Below are 12806 nucleotides of genomic sequence, written 5' to 3' on the forward strand. Positions count from 1 at the left end.
GCCATGTCACCCAGGTGGGTTTCAAACTCCTGGGCTCAAGCTATCCTCCTGCCTCAGCCTCCCAAAGTGCTGGGATTACAGGCGTGAGCCACCTCGCCCAGCCCCCTTCAGATTTATAAGGTAGATGCCATCACTTTTCCTTTTGGAGATGTCCTGTCCCATTTGGAAGTCAAGATTGGTGCCACCTAAGTGGGTTTCTTCCACAAGGAATTTGACAATATCTTTCTTCTTCATTTGCAGGATATCAAGGGTACCAGACATTGTAAAAATTTCCCTTTATGTGACAAAAGAACCCAGGACAATGCTGTAGGGACCCCTCTCTAAATAGCGTAGAAAGCCAGAAAAATGTTTATGAGTCAGTTATGAGTCTGCTCTTTCAAGAAGAGTATATATAATAGACTAAGATTATAACTAAGAACATTGTGCAGGGCTGGGTGTGGTGGCTCAGGCCTGAAATCCCAGCACTTTGGGAGGCTGAGGCAGGAGGATCACTTAAAGCCAGGAGTTCAAGACCAGCCTGGGCAAAATAGTGAGACCCCATCTCTACCAAAACAAACAAACAAACAAACAAAAAAAACAACACTGTGCACAGTGATGTATATTCAGTGTGACTGGTACATAGTAGATGCTCAATATTTAAATAAAGAAATAATAAGAGACTGGGCACGGTGCCTCATGCCTGTAATCCCAGCACTTCGGGAGGCCAAGGTGGGTGGATCACCTAAGGTCAGGAGTTCGAGACCAGCCTGGCCAACATGGTGAAAACCCCATCTCTACTAAAAATACAAAAATTAGCTGGGCATGGTGGTGGGCTCCTGTAATCCCAGCTACTCAGGAGGCTGAGGCAGGAGAATCACTTGAGCCTGGGAGGTGGAGATTGCAGTGAGCTGAGATTGCACCATTGCACTCCAGCCTGGGCGACGAGGGAGAAACTCCATCTCAAAAAAAAAAAAAAAAAAAAAGAGTGATTGTGCAACCATTGTGCTAAGGTGGTTGGGTTAGGACGAGATGTTTTCTTCATCCAAAATTAAATTTGCTGTAATGTTACATTGGCTTTCAAAACCATAAAGAAACCACAACACTTTACTAAAGGCCTATTTGCTAGGATCCTTTACGATTAGACTGTGAAACAAAATTCTTAGCTGAGGCTGGGTGCAGTGGCTCATGCCTATAATCCCAGCACTTTGGGAGGTCAAGGGAGGTGGATCACTTGAGGTCTGGAGTTCAAGACCAGCCTGGCCAACATGGCGAAACCCCATCTCTACTAAAAATACAAAAATGGCTGGGTGCGGTGGCTCATGCCTGTAATCCCAGCACTTTGGAAGGCCGAGGCGGGCGGATCACCTGAGGTTGGGAGTTCGAGACCAGCCTGACCAACATGGATAAACCACATCTCTACTAAAAATACAAAATTAACTGAGCGTAGTGGCACATGCCTGTAATCCCAGCTACTCGGGAGGCTGAGGCAGGAGAATGACGTGAACCCGGGAGGCGGAGCTTGCAGTGAGCCAAGATCAAGCCATTGCACTCCAACTTGGGCGACAGAGCGAGACTCCGCCTCAAAAAAAAAAAAAGTTAGCTGAATATAAGTCAATATAGGCTGAACACATTTTCTTTGTATGCAAAGATGATGCTCCAGCTCACATTTTAAGAAGCACAGTAATCTGTGTGGAGAGACACTCTCAGGCCCCGTTTCCTCTTAGACGTGCTCTATCACCAAACAGAAGTTTCTGTGACATTCAGGGTCAGACCAGGAGCCTGGAGCTGTAATCTTCCTTCTGAGCAGAGCTAATGGCGCATCTGGGGGCCAAGATCAGGGCCCTGGCCTCATTAGCTTAGAAACTTTAGACTCTGTTATGAGGAGACCGAGGAATGTTGCAGTGGCCCCTGGCAGGGAGCAGGCATTGGCTGCATTTGGTGGCTTTGTGGAGTCCCCACAGACCCTCAGCATTTCAGAGGCAGCCCTGAGACATCAGGGACCCGGTTCCAGGGAAGCTGAGGGGCAGGATGGCATCAGATAAACTGGAGTTTTGGGGAGTTGAGGGGTGACGGGCAGAGTAGGTGTCACCAGTGGGCAAGGCAGGGATCAGTCACCATCCAGGACTGGCCACATAGTAGATGCTCAGTAAATATTTAAATAAAGAAGTAATAAGAGGCCGGGCACAGTGCCTCATGCCTGTAATCCCAGCACTTTGGGAGACAAGCCTTGGAAGCACTATTCATGGCTCCAAGCAGTGGCAGTGCCAAGGAAGTGGCTGAGGGGTTGGAATCCCTCCCACAATCTCTATTAGTGCCACCAAAGCCACCCCAAGCAAACTTATTATCTTTCCCAGTCGCTATCACGACCAGCTAGCCCCGGCTCCATCCAACCCATTTGCTGCCCCCAAATCTCTGCTAAGCAGAAATGTCAGAGTATCACTGGCTCCAGCGAAAGCTGTAGGACAAAAAAGGTTCTGTTGGACTAAAGCCTTACATTTGGGAAAAGTTACCCTGTCACTGAGCCTCAATTTTCCTATCGGTAAACAGATAACTTTTACCTATGGTTCTTAGGGTTACTGAAAGAACCAAGTCAAAGCAATATGTATTTCTAAGATTCTAAGACACTTGTTTTTCACATATTATCTGTGAAATTGACATGTGACTTACAACTAATGTTGTAAAAAAAACTAATCTTTTATTCAACGTTATTTTATTTTATTTTATTATTTTATGAGACAGAGTCTCGCTCCAGTTGCCCAGGCTGGAGTGCAGTGGTGTGATCTCAGCACACTGCAACCTCCACCTCCCAAGTTCAAGCGATTCTCCTGCCTCAGCCTCCCGAGTAGCTAAGACTACAGGTGGGCACCACCACGTATGGATAATTTTGTATTTTCAGTTGAGACGGGGTTTCACTATGTTGGTCAGACTGGTCGCGAACTCCCGACTTCATGTGATCCGCCTGCCACAGCCACCCAAAGTGCTGGGATCAACGTATTTATAAAACCAACGCTTTTCTGTGACTTTGCCACCTTTCCCTCTCCAGAAGAGCCAGTAGCGCCCCCTGCTGCCTGAGCCGGCGCACTCCACTCTGCCCTAGTGGAGAGGGGCTGGGTGATGGGGGTGGCAATAACGGGAGCGGCCCCCAGGGCTACAGCGGTGCCTCCAACCCCTGATCCTCCTCATCACAACCCATTTGTCAGGGCCAGGGCCAGGGACTCGGCCAGATACAGGGAGACAACCCCACAGGAACATCAGGGAAGGTGATGCAGTCGAGACTTGCTGGTGTCCTGTCCCAGACCATGATGACATCCATCTGTGCTGCTGCCAGGTAAACCAGAGTGTTCTGGTTAACCTGGATTTGACCTTGGAGTTCTGGCCTCTGATTTGCCTTCCCTAGGACTCCATGAGCTCACTCAGCCTACAGATATTCTTGATGCATCAGCTAGTCTGATTTTGGACTTCTAATGTCTTGGTGTTTTTTGTTGTTTTTTTTTTTTTCCAGACAGATTCTCATTCTGTCGCCCAGGCTGGAGTACAGAGGTGTGATCTTAGCTCACTGCAACCTCTGCCTCCCAGGTTCAAGCAGTTATCCTGCCTCAGCCTCCTAAGTGCTGGGACCACAGGCACATGCCACCATAGCTGGCTAATTCTTTGTATTTCTTGTAGAGATGGGGTTTTGTCATGTTGCCCAGGTTGGTCTTGAACTTCTGAGCTCAAGCAATCTGCCTGCCTCAGCCTCCCAAAGTGTTGGGATTATAGGTGTGAGCCACCACACCTGGCGTTTATTTATATTTATTTAATTACATATAAAAATTTAAAAGAATTGATGCTACAATTCACAAATTTCTTCTTCTTCAGGGAAACCTCAGTTCTGAAGACTTTTCAACTGATTGAATGAGGTCCATCCAGATTATTATTTTGGGGGGAAAGGGAGTAGCACAGGATCTAACTGTCACCCAGGCTGGAGTGCAGTGGCACTATCTCAGCTCACTTCAACCTCTGCCTCCCAGGCTCAAGTGATTCTCCCACCTCAGCCTCCCAAGTAGCTGGGACTACAGGCACACACCACCACACCCGGCTAATTTTTGTATTTTTTTGGTAGAGATGGGAGTGTGCCATGTTGCCCAGGTTGGTCTCAAACTCCTGGGCTCAAGCGACCCTCCTGCCTTGGCCTACCAAAGTGCTGGGATTATAGGTGTGACCCACCTCGCCCTGCCTCCACCCAGATTATTGAGGATAATTTCCTTTACTTAAACTCAATTGGTAGTAGATACTAATCACATCTACAAAATACCTTCTAGGCCAGACACAGTGGCTCACACATGTAATCCCAGCACTTTGGGAGGTGGGTGGATCACCTGAGGTCAGGAGTTCGAGACCAGCCTGGCCAACATAGTGAAACACCGTCTCTACTAAAAATAAAAAATTAGCTGGTTGTGGTGGCATGCACCTGTAGTCTCAGCTACTTGGGAGACTGAGGCAGGAGAATCACTTGAACCCAGGAGGCAGAGGTTGCAGTGATCACACCACTGTACTCCAGCCTGGGTGACAGAGTGAGACTCCATCTCAAAAAAAAAAAAAAAACTTCTAGCAACACCTAGATTAGTTTTGACTGAATAACGAGGTACTATAGCATCGCCAACATGACAGAGGGCACTGGGCACCACCCATGTTGATGAACAGGAGGCCAAAGCAGCACTCCATTCTCTGGCAAACTCAATGGGCTGAAGCCATGCTATCTTCCCTGGTGTGTTCTCATAGAAGCGGGAAGCAAGGCCACTCTCCCGACTTTACCAACATACTTTCCCACATGGACAAAGTGAAGGGAAAATCATTACTTCTAGGCCTATATCTTATAAAGTTCAAATTGAAAACAGCTCTAGTCAAATACAGTGGCTCACGCCTATAATCCCAACACTTTGGGAGGCTAAGGCAGGAGGATTGCTTATGCCAGGAGTTTGAGACCAGCCTGGACAACATGGCAAGACCCTGTCTCTATAAAAAAAAATTCAAATATTAGTGAGGTGGGGTGGTGCAAGCCTGTAGTTCCAGCTATTTAGGAGGCTGAGGCAGGAGGATCACTTGACCCCAGAAGGTGGAGGCTGCAGTGAGCTCCGATCATACCACTCTACTGCAGTCTGGACAACAGAGTGAGATCTGTCTCTAAAAAAAGAGACATATGTATATGTAAAGAGAAGAAAGCTTTCTAGATTTTATTCATATTTAGCCTAGGGACTGAGACAACTCAGGCCAGGGACATTCTGTTCCAGATGGCTGGGTTAGAAACTAGACGAGTAGGCCAGACATGGTGGCTCACACCTGTAATCCCAGCACTTTGGGAGGCCAAGGTGGGTGAATCACTTCAGGTCAGGAGTTCGAGACTAGCCTGGCCAATATGGTGAAACCCCGTCTCTACTAAAAATACAAAAATTAGCCAGCCATGGTGGCCGGCGCCTGTAATCCCAGCTATTCAGGAGGCTGAGGCAGGATAATTACTTGAACCCGGGAGGCAGAGGTTGCAGTGAGCCAAGATCACGCCACTGCACTCCAGCCTGGGCTACAGAGTGAGACTCTATCTCAAAAAAAAAAACAAACAAAAAATTAGTCAAGTGTGGTGGTGCGTGCCTGTAATCCCAGCTACTTGGGAGGCTGAGGCAGGAGAATCGCTTGAACCCGGGAGGTGGAGGTTGCAGTGAGCCGAGATCGTGCTACTGCACTTTAGCCTGGGTATCAAAGCAAGACTCCATCTCAAAAAAAAAAAAAAAAAAAAAGAAAAGAAAAGAAAAAGAAACGGACGGGCGCGGTGGCTCACGCCTGTAATCCCAGCACTTTGGGAGGCCGAGGCCGGTGGATCACGAGGTCCGGAAATCGAGACCATCCTGGCTAACACGGTGAAACTCCATCTCTACTAAAAATACAAAAACTTAGCTGGGCGTGGTGGTGGGCGCCTGTGGTTCCAGCTACTCGGGAGGCTGAGGCAGGAGAACGGCGTGAACCCGGTAGGCGGAGCTTGTAGTGAGTCGCGATCACGCCACTGCACTCCAGCCTGGGTGACAGAGCCAGACTCCGTCTCAAAAAAAAAAAAAAGAAAAAAGAAAAAGAAACTAGACTGGTAAGAGAGACAGGCACCACCCCTATACTCCATCACCTGGGGCTTATTATTGTGCCAAATGTGTCTGCCTGAAGCCGTCTTCCCTTAGGATGCATTATTTCCCAGTGGCTTACACCCATAATCCCAGCACTTGGGGAGGATGAAGAGGGTGGATCACTTGAGGCCAGGAGTTCGAGACCAGCCTGGGCAACACAGTGAGACGCCCCCCATCTCTACAAAAAAATACAGAAAATTAGCTGGGCATGGTGATGGTACACACCTATAGTCCCAGCTACTTGGAAGGCTGAAGTTGGAGGATAGGCTGAGCCTGGGAGATTGAGGCTGCCAGTGAGCTGTCATTGCACCTCTGCACTCCAACCTTGGCAACAGAGTGAGACCTTGGCTCAAAGTAAATAAATAAAGATGTATAATTAAGAGTTTGTGAACAGATACATCTCTCACATATAATTATTTGTTTTTCTGAAAGGAAGTCCAAGAAACTGCCTTTAAAAAAAGGGAAAGGTCGTGTGGACAAAAGATTTTACTTTTCTTGTTTTTCTTTCTTTTTTTTTGTTTTTAGACGGAGTCTTGCTCTGTCTCCAGGCTGGAATGCAGTGGCACGATCTCAGCTCACTGCAACCTCCAGCTCCGTGATTCAAGCAATTCTCCTGCTTCAGCTTCCCAAGTAGCTGGGATTACAGGCATGCTCCACCACGCCCAGCTAATTTTTGTATTTTTAGTAGAGACAGGGTTTCACCATGTTGGCCAGGATGGTCTTGATCTCCTGACCTCTTGATCCGCCTGCCTCGACCTCCCAAAGTGCTGGGATTAAAGGCATGAGCCGTCATGCCTGGCTAAGATTTTTTCACTTAGCTTTTATTCGTAATTTTGGATTTCCAAATCTATCTATCTATCTATAAATATATATATATAATTTTGTCAAGTATCAACCAAGATGCCCTAACATAATTTAACGTAGTTTAATTAATTTCACATACCTAACTCACTTTATTTTACTTATTTATCTGTTTCTGTGACTGTCCCTCTGTCATCCAGGCTGGAGTGCAGTGGCGTGATCTTGGCTCACTGCAACCTCCGCCTCCTGGGTTTGAGCAATTCTCCTGCCTCAGACTCCCAGACAGCTGGGATTACAGGTGCACCCCACCATGCCCGGCTAATTTTTTTAAATTATTTTTGGTAGAGACCGGGTTTCACCATGTTGGCCAGGCTGGTCTTAAGTGATCCATTCTCATTGGCCTCCCAAAGTGCTGGGATTACAGGCGTGAGCCACCTTAACTCACTTTAATTTAGTACTTAACTATATTTGAAATGCTTGCGATAACTCTCCATGAAGGAAAAGTAAGATATGTAAGAATTGGGAGGAAAAAAGTACATATATCACTTTTGGCAGTCAATATATTTATATTCTGGAAAATCAAGCTAAAAATGACTCGAGTTTGCCATGGGATTAGCAAGATTTCAGGTTATTAAGAGTCAACTGAATTAATATAAACTAGACTGAGCATGATGCCTCATGCCTATAATCCCAGCACTTTGGGAAGCTGAGGCTTTTTTTTTTTTTTTTTTTGAGGCGGAGTCTCGCTCTGTCACCCATGCTGGAGTGCAGTGGTGTGATCTCGGCTGACTACATACAACCTCTGCCTCCTGGGTTCAAGCAACTCTCCTGCCTCAGCCTCCTGAGTAGCTGGGATACAGATGCATGACACCACAGCTGGCTAATTTTTTTTTTTTTGAGTCGGAAATTCGCTCTTGTTGACCAGGCTGGAGTGCAATGGCATGATCTTGGCTCGCTGCAACCTCTGCCTCCCAAGTTCACGTGATTCTCTTGCCTTGGCCTCCCAAGTAGCTGGGATTACAGGCATGCATCACTGCATCTGGCTAATTTTGTATTTTTAGTAGAGACAGGGTTTCTCCATGTTGGCCAGGCTGGTCTCCAACTTGACCTCGTAATCCGCCTGCCTCGGCCTCCCAAAGTGCTGGGATTACAGGCATGAGCCACTGCACCCGGCCTATATATTTATTTTACTTATATATATATATGTATATATGTGTATATATAGTATATGTATGTATATATACTAGTAACAGTATATATATACACATTTTCACTACAGTAGTCAAAGTATACACACACACACACTTAGCAGTATATATTATATATATATATTCTAGCACATATATCTACATGTAAAAGATATATAGATATATATAGATATATAAAAGATATATGGATATATATACTGGAAAAGTCAGTGAGGAGAAAACGATCCATTGACAATACTAAATAAAAATCAAACCAACCAGGAAACATTTAGGAACTAGCTTCACTTTTCACATGTAACCGGAACAACACAGTAAAGGTTGTTGCCTGGGAATTAGAAGTGAAACACCACGCCCAAATGGCTCAAGCTGGTGGCCAGAGATAAGAACTTAAAGGCATCTCTTCCGCCTAGCAGACTGGGCCCCCTGGTTTCCCATCGCTTCCTTTAAACAGACTACTCAGGCATTTGCCCACAAACTTAAAGCGGCTTTAAGTTCAACTTTAAGTGACACCCTATTTGTTGCAGGTAGTAAACGAATTTACAGCTGTAGGTAAAGAAAGGCAGATTTAACCACTCTTCCTCTTTCCCTAAGCGGCCTGAGGTAATCTGTGAAAATGGTTCGCTATTCATTTGACCTGGAGAACCCCAGAAAATCATGCAAATCAAGAGGTTCAGATCTTCATGTTCACTTTAAGAACACTCATGAAACTGCAGGCCGTCAAGCGTGTGCATATACAAAAAGCCACGAAGTATCTGAAAGATGTCACTTTACAGAAACAGTGCGTACCATTCCAACGCTACAATGGTGGAGTTGGCAGGGGTGCCCAGGCCAAGCAGTGGGGCTGGGCACGAGGTCGGTGGCCCAAAAAGAGTGCTGACTTTTTGCCGCACATGCTTAAAAATGCAGAGAGTAAGGCTGAATTTAAGGGTTTAGATATAGATTCTCTGGTCATTGAGCATATCCAAGTGAACAAAGCACCTAAGAAGGGCCGTCAGACCTACAGAGCTCATGGTTGGATTAACCCATGCATGAGCTCTCCCTGCCACACTGAGATGATCCTTACTGAAAAGGAACAGATTGTTCCTAAACCAGAAGAGGAGGTTGCCCAGAAGAAAAAGATATCCCAGAAGAAACTGAAGAAACAAAAACTGATGGCACGGGAGTAAATTCAGCATTAAAATAAATGCAATTAAAAGTAAAAAAAAAAAAAAAAAAAGGCAGATTTATTAGAGAAAGTGTGAAAATATGTTGCAAGGGTGTAATAGGCAGCACAGCAGAGAAGGGATTGTCAGCCAAGGGGCAGGGGCTAGAGGGAGGTTTTATAGAGTCTTGCAGGAGGGGGCTACATGCAGAACAAGGTTGTAATCCTGGGGCTACATGCCAAACAGGTCATTGTGCCCACAAGTTTGTGATTAGCACTTTCTCAGAACAATTGTTCGTTGTTCTCCCCCACCTGGGACCCTGTCCTCATTTCACTTACTTATCAGGACTCCACACTATTCTCTTATACATACCACTAGTTGCTTCTCTCACTCTCTGCCTGACTCTTAATTTCTGCCTTGCCTGACCTGAGGACAGAGGATGACACTCCTGACTCATGGCACCCTCCCTGCCCAGGTTCTGTAAGTAATAAACCTTTGATCATATTTCCTACTGTGGTGGATTGAATGGGTGCCTTTCATCTGAAGAACCAGGGGCTACCTAGGTTTTCCAGGGACACTGGGAAGAACACAAGGCTGGGCTCTCAGCATCAAAGCGATGGTTAGACAATCATAAACTGAACACAGACCAGACAACAGCCACAGGAGCGTCTGCCAGGATAAACACATTTCCCATGTGAAGGAGCCCCTGGGCACAGGTTGGACAACTAAGCATTAAACCTTCCACCAGGTTAAAGAAGTACCCCATGAGAGACGCACTGTAGACACCCATGCCCAGCTCCCTTCATTTCCCATTAGGGCAGGGCTGCTAGCTGCTCTGGTACTGAAACCCCAGTTTAGCTGGGGGCTCTCAAAGCAGACACACAAGAGCCACTCAGTGAAAATAAATGTTTCTTGGCCAGGTGCAGAGACTCACGCCTCTAATTCCAGCACTTTGAGAGGCCAAGATGGGTGGATCACGTGAGGCCAGGAGTTTGAGACCAGCCTGGCCAACATGGTGAAACCCTGTCTCTACTAAAAATCCAAAAATTAGCTGGGTGTGGTGGCGCACGCCTGTAATCTCAGCTCAGCTACTCGGGAGACTGAGGCACGAGAATCGCTTGGACCCGGGAGGCAGAGGTTGCAGTGAGCTGAGATGGCCCCACTGGACTCCAGCCTGGGCAACAGAGCAAGACTCTGTCTCAATAAAAAAGAGAGAGAAGAAATGTTTCTCAAAAGAGGAATAACATAGCCATTCTAAAACAATACTGACTTGGAAGACTGGTGTGTGATTGAGACCTTAATTCTTGAAATAATATAGGGCCACATTGTTTTCATCCTTTTTAATTAATTAATTAATTAACTGTTTTTCTGAGACAGAGTCTCTGTCGCCAGGGCTGGAGTGCAGTGGCGCGATCTCGGCTCACTGCAACCTCCACCTCCCAGGTTCAAGCGATTCTCCTCCCTCAGCCTCCCGAGTAGCTGGGATTACAGGTGCTTGCCACTATGCCCAGCTAATTTTTTTGTATTTTTAGTAGAGACGGGGTTTCGCCATATTGGCTAGGCTGGTCTCGAACTCCTGACCTCATGATTCACCTGCCTCAGCCTCCCAAAGTGCTGGGATTACAAATGTGAGCCACCATGCCTGGCCGTTTTCACACCTTTCTTAAAGTGGCAGAAGCTTTCTTCATGTGAAGTTCTTCCTATTCAAAGGCTTTATATATAGGACAGATACTATTCTATATATAAAAAGTGCAATTGCTTTTGTGCAAATTAAAAGAAAATGGTATATATACATAAACACATTTGTTGATATATGACAGGAAAGTTTCTGGAGGGATACATAAGCCATTGTTAGTTTTATTTTATAATTTTGTGTACTGTTTAAATTATTTCACCCTTAATATAACAGAAAAAGTCATCACTTGATCATCTGGGGCCAATAGAACCTTCAAATTTTAAAAATATTTCCTGTAAAGCAATTTATAATAGTAAGAATAAGGGATAGTGAAAAACAACTTTATTAGAAACTTTAACAAGAATGCTTTATCTCACTACTGGGCCAGTATATAAACATGGTGTTATTTTTCCTATGTTAAAACCTCTCTCTTGATCCATCCCACAAGCCCCTCCTATTTCTGCCCCCATTTTTCTGCTTTTTTTTTTTTTTTTTTTTTTTTGTGAGAGGGGTTCTTGCTCTGTCATCCAAGCTGGAGTGAAGTGGTGTGATCATAGCTTGCTACACCCTCAATGTCCTGGGTTTAAGTGATCCTCCCAGTTCAGCCTCCCAAATAGCTGGGAGTACAAGTGCATGCCACCCCATGCCTGGCTAATTAAAAAAAAAAAAAAAAAGTGTAAGCTGGGCACTCATCCCTGTAATTCCAGCACTTTGGGAGCCCAAGGTGGGCAGATCACTTGAGTTCAGGAGTTCAAGAACAGCCTGGCCAACATAGTGAAACCCCACCTTTACTAAAAGTACAAAAATCAGCCAGGCATGGTGGGACACAACTGTAATCCCAGCTACTTGGGAGGCTGAGGCACGAGGCAGAGGTTGCGGTCAGCCAAGATTGCGCCACTGCACTCCAGCCTGGGCAACAGAGTGAGACTCCATCTTAAAAAAAAAAAAAAAAAAATTATAGAGATAGGGTCTCACTATGTTTCCCAGGCTGGTCTGTTACTCCTGAGCTCATGGGACCCTCCACATTGTACTCTCAATCTCTGCTCCTCTTGAGAACAAAATCCCTTAAGAGAGTTGTCAATACTCCTTCTTTCAATTTGCCTCCCTCATTCTCTCCTAAACCCCCTGTAATTAGGCTTTGAGCTCCCACCACTCTTCTGAAACTGCCCTTGTTCCAGTTGCCAAGGTCTTTCATGTTGCTGATCCAATGGTCGTCTCAGTCTTTACTTGTCTTGAACTGTTGGTGGTAACTGACATGGTTGATCATTTCCTCCATCTATTTTCTTCATTTGGCTCCTCCAATTCTATTTCTTGCTAGTTTTCCTCCTACCTTTCTGGCCCCTCATCGTCAGTTTCTTTTGCTGGTTTCTCTTCATCTCCCCAACAATGAATGTTGAAGAGTGCTGGGGTGTGGTCCTCGAACCTCTCCTCCATCTATAGTCACTTGCTTGTGATCTCATGCAGTTTCTTGGGTTTAAATATTATCTATGTGCCAACTCTCAAACTTAATTTTCCAACCTGGATCATCCCCACTGGATTCCAGGTTTGTATACCTAGCTGCCCTCCTGAACATCTTTTTTTTTTTTTTGAGACAAGGTCTGGCTCTGTCACTCAGGCTGGAGTACAGTGGTGCAATTACAGCTCACTGCAACCTCTGCCTCCTGGGCTCAACCTCCACCTCCCACCTCAGCCTCCTGAGTAGGTGGGATTACAAACATGTACCACCATGCCTGGATAATTTTTGTATTTTTTTTGTAGAGATGGGGGTCTCACCTTATTGCCCAGGCTGCTCTTTAACTCCTGGGCTCCAGTGATTTTTTTCACCTCAGTCTGCCAAAGTGCTGGGATTACAGGC

The 12806-nt window shown here is 45.8% G+C and overlaps 1 pseudogene; it reads left to right on the forward strand.

Annotated features, from left to right (window-relative positions):
• Positions 1-8747: 8747 nt before the first annotated feature.
• LOC129028619 (large ribosomal subunit protein uL22-like) lies at positions 8748-9324 on the forward strand (annotated as a pseudogene).
• The last annotated feature ends 3482 nt before the right edge of the window (positions 9325-12806 follow it).

The sequence above is a fragment of the Pongo pygmaeus genome, chromosome 19, assembly GCF_028885625.2.
Source record: "Pongo pygmaeus isolate AG05252 chromosome 19, NHGRI_mPonPyg2-v2.0_pri, whole genome shotgun sequence".
In the NCBI taxonomy this organism is placed as follows: domain Eukaryota; kingdom Metazoa; phylum Chordata; class Mammalia; order Primates; family Hominidae; genus Pongo; species Pongo pygmaeus.